The sequence below is a fragment of the Scyliorhinus canicula genome, chromosome 18 (assembly GCF_902713615.1).
Source record: "Scyliorhinus canicula chromosome 18, sScyCan1.1, whole genome shotgun sequence".
NCBI classification, from domain to species: Eukaryota; Metazoa; Chordata; class Chondrichthyes; order Carcharhiniformes; family Scyliorhinidae; genus Scyliorhinus; species Scyliorhinus canicula.
The window spans coordinates 33,284,224-33,297,428 of record NC_052163.1 but is presented as its reverse complement, the minus strand read 5'-3'; positions in this window follow the sequence as shown (position 1 = coordinate 33,297,428).

The window sequence follows — 13,205 nt, the reverse complement described above, 5'->3', positions numbered from 1 at the left end:
GGTATGTTCTCATTCTGAATGATTTAGAAATGAGCTAGTTCGGATATGTATGCACCAGATGAGTTTTGAAACATCAGATGCATCAGTTCGTATGCACGACTGATTTGTTTTTTTAATGTTGCTATATAAATGAATAAGGCAGGAAATATTCAGGAACTGCTCAGGTGGGAGTAATATTTGCCCAATTGCATATTCACTTGAGAATAAAAGGAATTCTCCGCATTGCTGTAGGAGAGGTTCACAGAGCATTTCACTCCGAGCTTGCTATGGACAAGGAATAACATAAAATCAGTATCGAAAATATTATTCTCATCTTTCCTTTTCAATTTACTTTTGGAATCTTCCCCGAATATATAGAGGCGACCTTGGAAAATAAATGCATGTTATTACAAAAATGGATGACTAAGCAACAGTATCAAGGAGTATATACATCGGAAAGTCTATCTGTCCTACCAGCCATCTCCTTTTTAAAAAAAGATTATTTTATTCCAAACTTATATAAAAGGTTACAAAACATAAACAATTCAGGGAGCAAACTCCCCAACACACAACTAGACAGTTTGTAAAAGTTTGTCCCTTTTACACCTGCCCCCGTCGTGATGAACAGCTCCTCAAACACAGCCATGAACATCCCCCACTTTGCCTCGAAGGCCTCCCCTGAATCCCTTAATTCGTACTTGACCTTTTCCAGCTGAAGAAAGTCATGCAAATCCCCCAACCAAGCCACCACCGCCGCTCCAACAGAATTCTTTGCTCGGCTATCAGAGAGGTGAAGGCCACAACATCGGCCTTCCTCCCCTCCATCAGTTCTGGCTTCTCTGATATCCCAAATATCACCACCAAAGGGTCCGGGTCCATCTGCTCCCCCACTATCGTTGTTAGCGCTGCGAAAACTCCGGCCTAGAATCTCTCCAAATTTTTCGTAGCCCCAGAAAATATGTGCGTGATTCACTGGTCTACGCCCGCACTTCTTACACTCGTCCGTCACTCCCTGGAAGAACCCACTCATTCTTGCCCGAGTCATATGTACCCTGTGTACCACCTTGAACTGAATCAGGTTCAACCATGTGCACGAGGAAGTCGCATTTAACCTTTGTAGCGCCACACTCCATATTCCCCAGTTTATCTCCTCTCCCAGCTCCCCCTCCCACTTCTCCTTAATTTTCACTACCTGCTCACCTCCCTGCTCTCCCAGCCACCCATATGTCTCCGATCTTGCCCTCCGCTTCCATATCCGGAAGAGCAGTCGCTCCAATAGGGTGTACCTCAGCAACCTGAGGAACTCTTTACAAACCTTTTGCGCGGAGCCCCTTACCTGCAGGTACCTAAACTCACTTCCTCTCAGGAACTCTATCCTCTCCTTCAGTTCTTCTATACTGGCAAACCATTTCTTCCAGATACAGATCCTTCACCTTAACCAGCCCCGCTCCTCTCCACTTCCTATACATACCATCTATCTCCCGACCCGCTTCTAAACCACAGTTTTTGCACAGCAACGTCAACTGAAATGCCTTCTCAGCTGGTTCCAAACCTTTACTGTGGACTGCACCACCGGGCTCTCCGCCTATTTCCTTGGGGCCACTGGCAATGCCACCGTCACCATAGCCCTCAAGCTGGACCCCCTACAGGATTCTTCCTCTATCCTCACCCATTCTGTCCCCTCTCCTTCCCACCACCGCCTCAACTTCTCTACTTTCACCGCCCAGTAATAATGTAGCAGGTTCGGCAACGCCAACCTTCTGCCTCTGTCTCTCTAACAGTGTCCACTTAACCCTTGGCACCTTCACTGCCCATACAAAGTCTGAGATAACCACATCCCGTTTTCGAAAGAAAGCGTTTGGTCCAAAGATCGGAAGTGCCTGGAATATGAACAGGAACCTCAACAGAATGTTCATTTTCATCACTTAGACCCTCCTTGCCAGAGTCAAGTGCAACATATCCCACCTCTTCAGATCCTCCCTAATCTCCTCCACCAGCTTTGTTAGATTCCATTTATGTAGCATTGCAAATTCCCTCGGCACCTGAATCCCCAGGTATCTAAACCTATCTCTGGCCACCTTGACTGGCAGCCCCCCAGTTTGGCTCGCTGACCCAACCTGTTCACCAGGAACACTTCACTTTTCCCTACACTTAGCTTGTATCCTGAGAACGGGCCCATGATCCTCACCATGCCCTCCAGCGAGTCCAAAACATGCAATAGTAGATCGTCCGCGTATAGCGACACCTGGTGCTCGCTTCGTCCCCTTGGAATCCCTTTCCACTCTGTTGACCCTCTAAGAGCCATTACCAGAGGCTCTTTCGCCAATGCAAACAGCTGTGGCGATGGTGGGCACCATTGCCTTGTTTTCCTGTGCTGTTCAAAGTTTCGTGAGTCCATGTCGTTGGTCCGCACACTCTCCTTCGGTGCCACGTATAACAGGCCCAAACTTTGTCCCAAACCCGAACCTTCCCAGAACCTCAAAGAGGTCCACCCGACCAAATGCCTTCTCTGTCTCTATGGACACCACTACCTCTGCTACCTGAGCTCTCAACGGAGTCATGATCACATTTAACAGCCTCCTTATATTACTGGAAAGCTGCCTGCCCTTTACGAAGCCTGTTTGGTCTTCCACAACCACCCCTGGGACACAACCTTCCATCCTTCCACCACCAACTTAGCCAGCACTTTCACATCCGTATTTAACAGCGATATGGGCCTATACGACCCACATGCCAACAGGTCTTTCTGCTTCTTTGGTATTAATGCGATCGTTGCCTGCGCCATTGTCTCCGGCAGCTCCTCCTTCTCCAATGCCTCATTAAACACCCCCAAGAGATGTGGTGCCAGGTCTGTCGTGAACTCCTTATAGAATTCCGCCAGGCAACCTTCGGACCCCGGGGCCTTCTCTGACTTCACACCCCTAATACTGTCCAATATCTCTCTCGGCCCCAAGGGCTCCTCTAGCACCTGCCTCGTCTCTTCCTTCAACTGTGGAAACTCCAGTTCGTCTAAAAACCGTCCCATGTACCCCTCTTCACTCCTCGGGTCTGCCCTGTACAGCTCCTTATAATAATCTCTTAACACCCTGTTTATCTTCTCCAGCTCCGACACCACATTCCCTGCCCCAGTCCGTAACTTCACTATTTCCCTGGATGCGGTCTGCCTTCGTAGCTGATGCGCTAACATTCGACTCGCCTCCTACCCGTATTTGCACGGCACCCCCCCCCCCCCCCTTGCCAAATGCAGCTGGTCTACCTCCCCGTCATCAGCCTATCGAATTGCCCCTGTAATTTTTCCCTCCTTGCCAATCCCTCCGTGGTAGGCGCCCTCGAGTACTCCCTATCTACCTCAGCTTTCTCGTTCATTAGCTGTTAATATTCCTTCCTCCTTTCCCTATCCGCATGTGCCTTTTCAAGATAATCTCCCCTCAGACCACCGCTTTTAGACCCTCCCAAAATGTAGCCGCCGACTCGTCTCCATTTTGGTTCAATTCTACATAATCTTTAATCACTGCCCGCACTTTATCACAAAACCCTCTATCTGCCAACAAGCCTGAATCAAGCCTCCAACCTGTCCTCTGATTCCGTCCTGATCTAAGCCGAATCTCCAGCCAGTTGGTGCATGATCCGAGATTACTATTCCCACGTACTCTGCCCGCCTTCACCCCAGTGAAAACCTCCCCCGGCTCACCACAAAAAAGTCGATTCTTGAATACACCCTATAAACATGTGAGGAAAAGGAATACTCCCTTTCCCCTGGGTTCTTGAAGTGCGACAGGTCCACCATACCCATCTTTTCCATAACCCTGCCCAGTTCCTTTGCCATTTGTATCCTACCCATTGACCTGGGGCTCGATCTATCTATCCACAGCTCTCGGACACAATTAAAATCACCTCTAATAATCAACTGGCGCATGGCCAAGTCAGGGATCTCTGCCCGCAAATTCCTCATAAAGCCTACATCATCTCAATTCGGTGCAAACACATTCACCAGTACCACTGGCGTCCCCTCTAATACTCCCCTCACCATCACATAACTCCCAACTGGGTCCATCACTTCCTTTGCACTCATAAACCCCGTTTTCTTGCTCATCACAATGGCCACTGCGATTTTGAATCAAACCCAGAGTGGGAAAACTTGTCCCATCCATTCCTTTCTTAACCTAACCTTACAACCGTCTCCTTACAAACTTTTCAACCCTGCTACCCTTTGTCAATCCAGCAGAAAAAATAAGAAAAACTCCTCCACATCGGAGTAAAAGAAAAAAAAGACCTTCCCTCTATCTGTATTCTCCATTATTCCAGAGTGCCAGCATCTCCAGCTCCTAAACTTATTCAGTTTTCCCCAGTTTAGTCTCTTTGATAAAGCCACTCAAAATAATATTCCCAGCCTTCATAAGTCACTCATGGTTTCACTGGGTAGAGCACACCAAACCTGATCTGCCATCGATATAACACTACCTTGGCCCTGTTGAACCCCACAGGCCGTTTTACTAGTTCAGCCCAATATCCTGGTATATTCAGACCTTGTTCCCCTCCCATTGGCAGTTCTGTTTCTCCCTGGCCCACTTCAAGATCTTCTCCTTCTCCACAAACTTGTGGAGTCTCACGATCACTGCCTGCGGCGGCTCCCCACCTCTTGGCTTCTGCCTCAGAGAGCTATGCTGTCTGTACACCTCAGGGGCCTTGTCCAGCACCCCCTCCACCACCAGCCCCGCCAGTATCCTCAAAATGTACCTCATGGCGCTCGCACCTTCCAATCCTTCAGGCAGGCCAACTATTTGCAGAGTCTGCCTCCTTGACCTAGTTTCCTGCTCCTTCACCTTTGCTCTCAACGTCTCGCAAAGGTCTCCTAAGAGCCCCACGTCTGCCCCCAGTGCCATCACGCTATCACTTTGTTCAGAGATCACCCTCTTGATGTCTCGGATCTGTGACTCCTGACCCTTTAGGCATTGTTCCACCCTCTCCATCGAGCCCTTCAGGGGTGCCACAGCTCCTTCGATGGCCTTCGATCGAAACTACACCTGATTTTGGGTAGAAAGAGCTCTTTAAGCAGGAGTTGCCCTGTGTGCACCCACTCACATCATGGCCACCAACGGAAGTTATCCTACCATCTACTGACTCCTCTTTTCCCTGACTGCCCAGGTCCTGATGTCCTGACTCCTCCCTCCTGTCCTGATTCCTTTTTTCTATGATGCTGGGAACCTCAAACCTTCACCAACAAGATCTCAATCAGTCGTCAACAAAATAAATACTTCACACAGGAGGAGGCACAAGTCCCTTCCACTCTCTGATACCTTAGTGTTTCTGTGCTCCATGTTTCTCCATTTTCCCTCTCCCCACCCACCATCCAGCCCCACTGCCACCCTTGCGTGTCAATCACCTGGCCCTTGCTCTGCTCACACTCCCAGCCCAGCTCACTATTCCGTCCTTGTCTTTCACCCCTTTACCAACTGGTGCTGTTTCTGGTCACTTCTCGGGGCAGAGGCCGGTTCTCTGTGGTGAGAGAATCCTTTCTGGTCGATGACCTCTCATCAGAACGGAAAGCTGTTCATAATTAACAGCTGTTATGTAAATGCAGTGCCAGGGAAAAGCAGGACAGAAAAATAACCAAATGAAGAAATCAAGAAATCTGTGATAGGGAGAGGGCAGGAGCAGTTAAGTAATCAAATGGATGACGGTGAAAAGGAGATGATAACAGAACAAGTATAAAAAGAGTAGATAAGGTGTAATTGGAAGATATGCAAGTGTTTACAGCAGAATGACAAAGATGGGGGGGAGGGGGGATAAAAAAATGTGATAAAGAGAAAACCTCCACACACCCAAGAATCTGGCTGAAGAAATATATAGAGGTGCAACCCAGGGGTTGTAGGGGATGGCCATGGGGTCGGCACAGTGGAACAGTGGTTAGCGCTGCTGATTCACAGTGCCTGGGACCAGGTTCAATTTCAGTCTTGGGTGAGTGTCTGTGTGGAGTTTTCAATTTCTCCCAGTGTCCGTGTGGTTTCCTCCGGTAGCTCTGGTTCCCTCCCACAGAACAAAGATGTGCAGGTTAGATGGAGTTATGGGGATAGGGCGGGGGAGTGGGCCTGGACACAGTGCTCTTTCTGTGCCGACTTGATGGGCCAAATGACTTCCTTCTGCATTGTAGGAATTCTATGGTTCTATGAACACTCCATCGGTCGGCGGAGGGGAGGGCCCCTTTGAAATCCACGCTGAGGCGCTCAAAGGAGCGGGAGGCCTTCACCAGGCGCACATGGTCCGGCCGGTAGAAGTGCGGCTTGCACTCCGCACAGACCTGGCAGTCCCTGGTGACTGTCCATACTTCCTCGATGGAGTCGGGCAGATTGCGAGCCTTGACAAGGTGGTACAATCGTGTGACCCCTGGATGACAAAGGCTGTCGTGTAGGGCCCGGAGTCGGTCTACATGTGCGCTGGCACATGTACCTCGGGCTAGGGGCGATACAAAATTTCGTAATTATAGGTGGAGAGCTCGATTCTCCACCGCAAGATTTTATCGTTTTTGATCTTGCCCCGCCGCGCGTTGTTAAACATGAAGGCTACCGACCGTTGGTCAGTGAGGAGAGGGAATCTCCTGCCGGCCAGGTAATGCCTCCATTGCTGCACAGCTTCAACGATAGCTTGGGCCTCTTTTTCGACGGACGAGTGCCGAATTTCTGAGGCATGAAGGGTGCGGGAAAAGAATGCCACGGGTCTGCCTGCCTGATTGAGAGTGGCGGCAAGTGCGACGTCTGATGCGTCGCTTTCTAATTGGAAGGGCAGTGTCTTGTCTACTGCGTGCATCCCGGCCTTGGCTATATCAGCTCTGATACGGGTGAAGGCCTGTTGTGCCTCGTCCGTAAGAGGAAAGTGGATGGACTGAATGAGTGTGTGGGCCGTGTCTGTATAGTTTGGAACCCACTGGGCGTAGTAGGAGAAGAACCCCAGGCAGCGTTTGAGAGCCTTGGGGCAGTGGGGGAGGGGAAGCTCCATGAGGGGGCGCATGCAGTCGGGATCAGGCCCCAGAATTCCGTTCTGGATCACATAGCCAAGGATGGCTAAGCAGGTTGTGCTGAACACGTACTTCTCCTTGTTGTAGGTGAGGTTGAGGAGAGTGGCGGTGTGGAGGAATTTGGCAAGGTTGGCGTCGTGGTCCTGCTGATCGTGGCCGCAGATGGTGACGTTGTCTAGGTACGGAAAGGTGGCCCGCAAACCATACTGGTCGACCATTTGGTCCATCTCCCTTTGGAAAACTGAGATCCCGTTAGTGACGCCGAAGGGAAACCTGAAGAAGTGATAGAGACGACTGGTCGCCTCGAAAGCAGTGTATGGACGGTCCGATTTACGAATGGGGAGCTGGTGGTAGGCGGATTTGAGGTCTATCGTTGAGAAGACCCGGTACTGCGCAATCTGATTGACCATATCAGATATGCGTGGGAGGGGGTACGCGTCGAGCTGCGTGTACCGATTGATGGTCTGGCTGTAGTCCACGACCATTCTGTGTTTCTCCCCAGTTTTAAAGACTACCACTTGGGCTCTCCAGGGGCTGTTGCTGGCCTTGATGATGCCTTTCCGAAGCAACCGCTGGACCATGGACCTGATGAAGGTCTTGTCCTGGGTGCTGTACCGTCTGCTCCTGGTGACAACGGGTTTGCAATCCGGAGTTAGATTGGCAAAGAGGGAGGGTGGGTCGACCATTAGGGTCGCGAGGCCCCACACATTGAGGGGTGGTAGGGGCCCACCAAATTTGAGGGTAAGGCTCTGGAGATTGCACTGGAAGTCCAGGCCTAGTAGTAGTGCAGCGCAGAGATTAGGAAGGAATTAGAGGCGGAAGCCGCTGAATTCTACGCCCTGGGTAGAACCCTCGGATCGTGACGGAATGGGATCCGGAGGTCAGTGGGATTCTTTGATTGGCGGGGTGGACCGCGAGGGAGCAGCGCCTTACCGTATCCAGGTGGATGAAGCTTTCGGTGCTCCCGGAGTCCAGCAAGCAAGAGGTCACGTGACCGTTGATTCTCACACTGGTCTAAGCGATGGCCAGATTGTGCGGACGTGACTGGTCGATCGTCACTGAGGCAAGCTGCGGTCGGTCGTCGCTGGCGTCAGAAGATGGAGAGCGTGGGGGGCCCAGGTTGTGAAATGCTGTCGGCGTCCATGCCCCGTGGGGACATGCCCAAGATGGCGGCGCCTGATTATCCTGCGGGGAACAAAATAGTGGTGCCCATGGGCCGCATGTTGCGGGGGCTGGACAAGATGGTTGTGCCCATGGGCTGCACGTGGACTGAGGTGGGGGAGATGGCGGCGCCCACTGGCCGCTCGCGGCCCCGGGAGGTGAAGATGGCTGCGCATTGTCCGGGGAGGTGAAGGTGACAGCGCCCACTGACCGCGCGCGGTCCGGACCGAAGATGGCGGCGCCCATTGTGTGTAGGTCAGGGGGGAGGGGGCGATAGCGGCGACTGCGCCGGCCTGGCACACCGCGGCGAAGTGCCCCTTTTTGCCGCAAGCCTTGCAAATGGCAGTGCGGGCCGGGCAGCGTTGGTGGGGGTGCTTCTGCTGGATGCAGAAGTAACATCGGGGACCTCCGGGGTGCGCGGGTTGGCATGTGGCGCAGGCGTACTAGCTGGGTGAAGCCCTGGCTGGGGTGGCCGCCTGTGGGGTCCATTAGGGATAGGAGGAGTGTGCCACGCGGCTGGAGGGGTAGGCCTGATCATTAAGTGAGGCGACCGTCATGGAGAGTGCTAGCTCTTTAGTCTCAGCTAGGTCGAGCATGGCTCCTTCTAGCAGTCTTTGGAGTATGAGGTCCGACCCAATCCCCGTTACAAACGCATCGCGCATAAGAAGGTTGGAATGTTCGGTGGCCGTAATAGCCTGACAGTCACAGTCCCGGACGAGTGGGATTAGGGTCCGCCAGAAGTCTTCTATGGACTCACCAGGGAGTTGAGAGCGAGTGGCGAGTACGTGCCTGGCGAAGAGCGACATCTTCAACCACTCCCTACTCCGTTCAGAGGTGCTTCAAGAAGACCACCATCATACCGGTGCCAAAGAAGAACCAGACAACGTGACTGAACGACTACCATTCGGTGACCTTGACACCTATCATTATGCAGTGCTTCTAGAGATTGGTCATTAGACACATCAACTCCATTCTCTCAGAATGCCTTGAGTCATTGCAATTCGCATACCACCACAACCAGTCCACAGCAGACACCATCTCCCTGGCCGTACGCCCATCCCTGGAGGATCTCAACAACAAGGACTTGTCAGACACCTATTCATTGACTACAGCACTGCTTTCAACACCATAATCCCAACCAAGCTTAACCAAAGCTCCAAAACCTAGGGTTTGGCACCTCCCTCTGCAACTGGAACCCCGACTTCCTGACCCGTAGACCACAATCAGTAAGGCTTGAGGTAGACAGGGGGGCCACATAAAGATGAACAGGAAAAGATGGTGTCCTGTGGCTGAATATGTAGGCCCTGGTGGGCATGCACATGGGTGGACGGGCATAATACCTCGTCCACAATAGTCCATAATACTGGGGCCCCACAAGGCAGCGGACTTTAAAAAATAAACTTAGAGTACCAATTATTTTTCTTTTTGAATTAAGGGGCAATTTAGCGTGGCCAATCCACCGAACCAACACATCTTTGGGTTGTGGGCGTGGGGAGAATATGCAAACTCCACACGGACAGCGGCCCAGGGTCGGGATTCGAACCCGTGTCCTCAGCGCCGTAGTCCCAGTGCAAACTACTGTGCCACGTGCTGCCCTGAAAGGCTGCATACTTAGCCCCCTACTATGCTCCCTATACACACACGACTGCGTGGCAAAATTTGGCTCCAACTCCATCTACAAGTTTGCTGATGACATGACCGTAGCAGGTCGGATCTCAAACAACGATGAGTCAGAGTACAGGAGGGAGATACAGAACCTAGTGGTGTGGTGTAACAACAATAATCTTTCCCTCAACGGCAGCAAAACTAAAGAGCTGGTCATTGACTTCAGGAAGCAAAGTATCGTACACACCCCTTTCTGCATCAATGGGGCTGGGGTGGAGATGATTGACAGCTTCAAATTCCTAGGTGTGCACATCACCAACAATCTGTCCTGGTCCACCCACGTCGATGCTACGACCAAGAAAGCACAACAGCACCTATACTTCCTCAGAAAACTAAGGAAATTTGCATGTCCATATTGACTATTACCAATTTTTACAGATGCACCATAGAAAGCAACCTATCTGGCTGCATCACAGCCTGGTATAGCAACTGTTCAGCCCAAGACCATCAGAAACTATAGAGAGTCGTGAACACAGCCCAATCCATCACACAAACCCACCTCCCATCCATTGACTCTGCCTACACCTCCCGCTGCCTTGGGAGAGCGTGCAGCGTAATCAAAGACTCCTCCCACCCGTGGTATTCACTTTTCCAACTTCTTCCATTGGGCAGGAGATACAAAAGTCTGAGAACTCGCACTGGATTTAAAAACAACTTCTTCCTTGCTGTTACCAGATTCCTAATTGACCGTTGTATGGACTGATCTGATCTCTTCATCACATCTTCTCTACTAAGTAGTACTGCACAGTATGCTTCACCTGGTGCCTGTGTCTATGTATTTACAGTGTGTATTTATGTGTGCCCTATGTTTTTTCATGTATGGAAAGATCTGCCTGGATTGTACACAGAAGAATATTTTTCACTGTACCTCGGTTACAATAAATCAACTCCAAATCCATTGGGAAACTAGACCCGTTTGACCAACAGGTTGACTCATGGAGTCAGTACATTGAGCGGCTCTGTTTCTTTTATACCCCGAACGCGATCGCAGACGAGGAGAAGCGGAAGTTGATACTTCTGACAGTTTGTTCGGGAGTTTGTGTGCTTCCGTTGCAGCCAAAGGGGCACATTCAAGCACATTAAAGTGCGAGGCAAGGCGTGCTAATATAAAAAAAACAGCAGCACCTCAGCGCCACTGAACATAGTGAAGAAGAGCTCTGAAGAAGAGCATGCAATCCATTGGTTGAATGCAATCCAATAAACTAAGACGGTTCCGATTGAAATTGTCTTGTGTAAATGGTAAACCCCTTAAAATGGAAGTCGACACTGAGGCTTCAGTGAACGTAGTGGGTGAGTAGAACTTCCAATATCTATGTGCAGGAACAAAGTCTTTAAGCTTGAAGAGTGCTCCAGCCAAGCTTCAAACATACACCTCGAGGATTATGAAGATCCTCGGAACAACCAAGACCCCAATGACCTACAGGGGGCAGGAGGCCAATCTGTCTCTGTTGTCATTGATGAGCATGGACCCAGTCTGTTGGAAAGAGATTGGCTACAGAAGGTTCGGCTCAACTAGCTGGAAATCTTCGAAATGTCTGATGGCATCCTCCAAGGTGTCTTTCTTCCACAAAGAACTGGGCCGGATTAAGAACGTAAAAGCCAAAATCTATGACAATCTGGATTCAACAACCAATTTCTTCTGAAACAGACCAGTGTCATAGGCATTGCGTCAGAAGGTTGAAGCATAGTTGGCGAGATTGGAATCGCTGGGTATAATCAAGTCGGTGCAGTTTGCAGAGTGGGCGACGGTGATTATCCCTGTCCTTAAACCTGATGGGTCTATAAGAATTTGTGGGGATAACAAGCTGTCAATAACTTAAACTGCCCAGGTTGTTCAGTATTTGATTCCCCAAATTGCAGACTTCAATGCCAATCTGGCGATGAGTCTCACCTATGCAAAATTAACCTCAGTCATGCCTGCCTGCAACTAACGTTGGATGAGGAGTCTCAGATGTTTGTTACAATCAATACCCATAAAAGCCTCTTCCAGTTCACTAGACTGCCGTTCGATACCACTTCAGCTTATGCTATCTTCCATTGCAGAATGGAAAATATCTTCCAGATATTTGCTAAGCTTTACGTTGAGGATGTACTAGACACTGGCTCTACACCAGAAGAACATATGGCCAGTCGAGAGAAAGTATTACAGAGTTTTCATGATGCAGCGGTCTGCCTAAATCCTCCTGATTAAAGGGATCCCCTGACTAAAGGGATCCCCCATTCACAGAGATCCCACTCCCAGAAAGATTCCCCTGTCTGGAAGCTAGAAAGCAGACGGGGCAGTGAAAAAAATTACATCTGTAACACTTACCTTGAAGCTCCAGATGCCCATTCCTGGAAGGAGAACAGTTTGACCTGCATCTAGACCTCTCAGATCCATTAATTGCAAGTCGTTCATAACTTTCTAGTATTGGGCAGTGATTGACAGCTTCCACAAACCATTTGCAGCCTTGATTCATTCTTTTCCTCATGGATCAGTGAGTCTAAGTGGTGAAACCCCAATGTTTACAAACATTGACCATATCAAAGAGAGATAAGTGCATTACAATAACACGCTTGAGTCAGGGGGTCTCTGATAATAATCTTTATAATTGTCACAAGTAGGCTTACATTAACAATGCAATGACGTTCATGTGAAAATCCCCAAGTCACCACACTCTGACACTTATTCGGGTACACAGAGGGAGAATCCAGAATGTCCAATTCACCTAACAAGCACGTCTTTCGGGACTTGTGGGAAGAAACCGGAGAACCCAGAGGAAACCTACGCAGACACGGGGAGAACGTGCAGACTCTGCACAGTCAGTGACCCAAGCCGGGAATTGAACCCAGTCCCTGGTGCTGTGAAGCAACAGTGCTAACCACTGCTACTGTGCCGCCCATATGGGTGTCCTTTTAGCAACGGGATCCCTGTGGGGTTTCTCTAGCCTGGGTGTCTTTGTCGGGGGGGGGGGGTCTCCCTAGTTAGAGCATCCATGGGGAGGGGGGGGTAGGGTTCCCTTTTGCAGATGTCATGAGGGCAAGGTCTCCCGATTAAAGGGGTCCCTGGGGTTTGGCATAGAGGGGTGTCTGGTAGAGGAAGGATGGGCAGGTAGTGCATTGTGGATGTGGAGGGTGGCCCTCGGATGGTCTTTAGGGACGGACCATTGGTTATCCCATTGGGACCACGTCTAGCCCACGTTTGTTGAGAGTGTCCGTAATCCCCACCCATGTGAATCCCGGCCCAGGGTACTGGAGAATCTTGAAGGGCCAGAGAATAGGGTGGCTGACCCGCTAAATGAATGCAAATGAGAGACCCATTTGCATTCATTTACATCCGCCCGCTGGTGTGTGGTTGTGAACTTCAATCACAGCGCCAGCGGCGTGTCAAAAGCACCGTGTTCGGTTT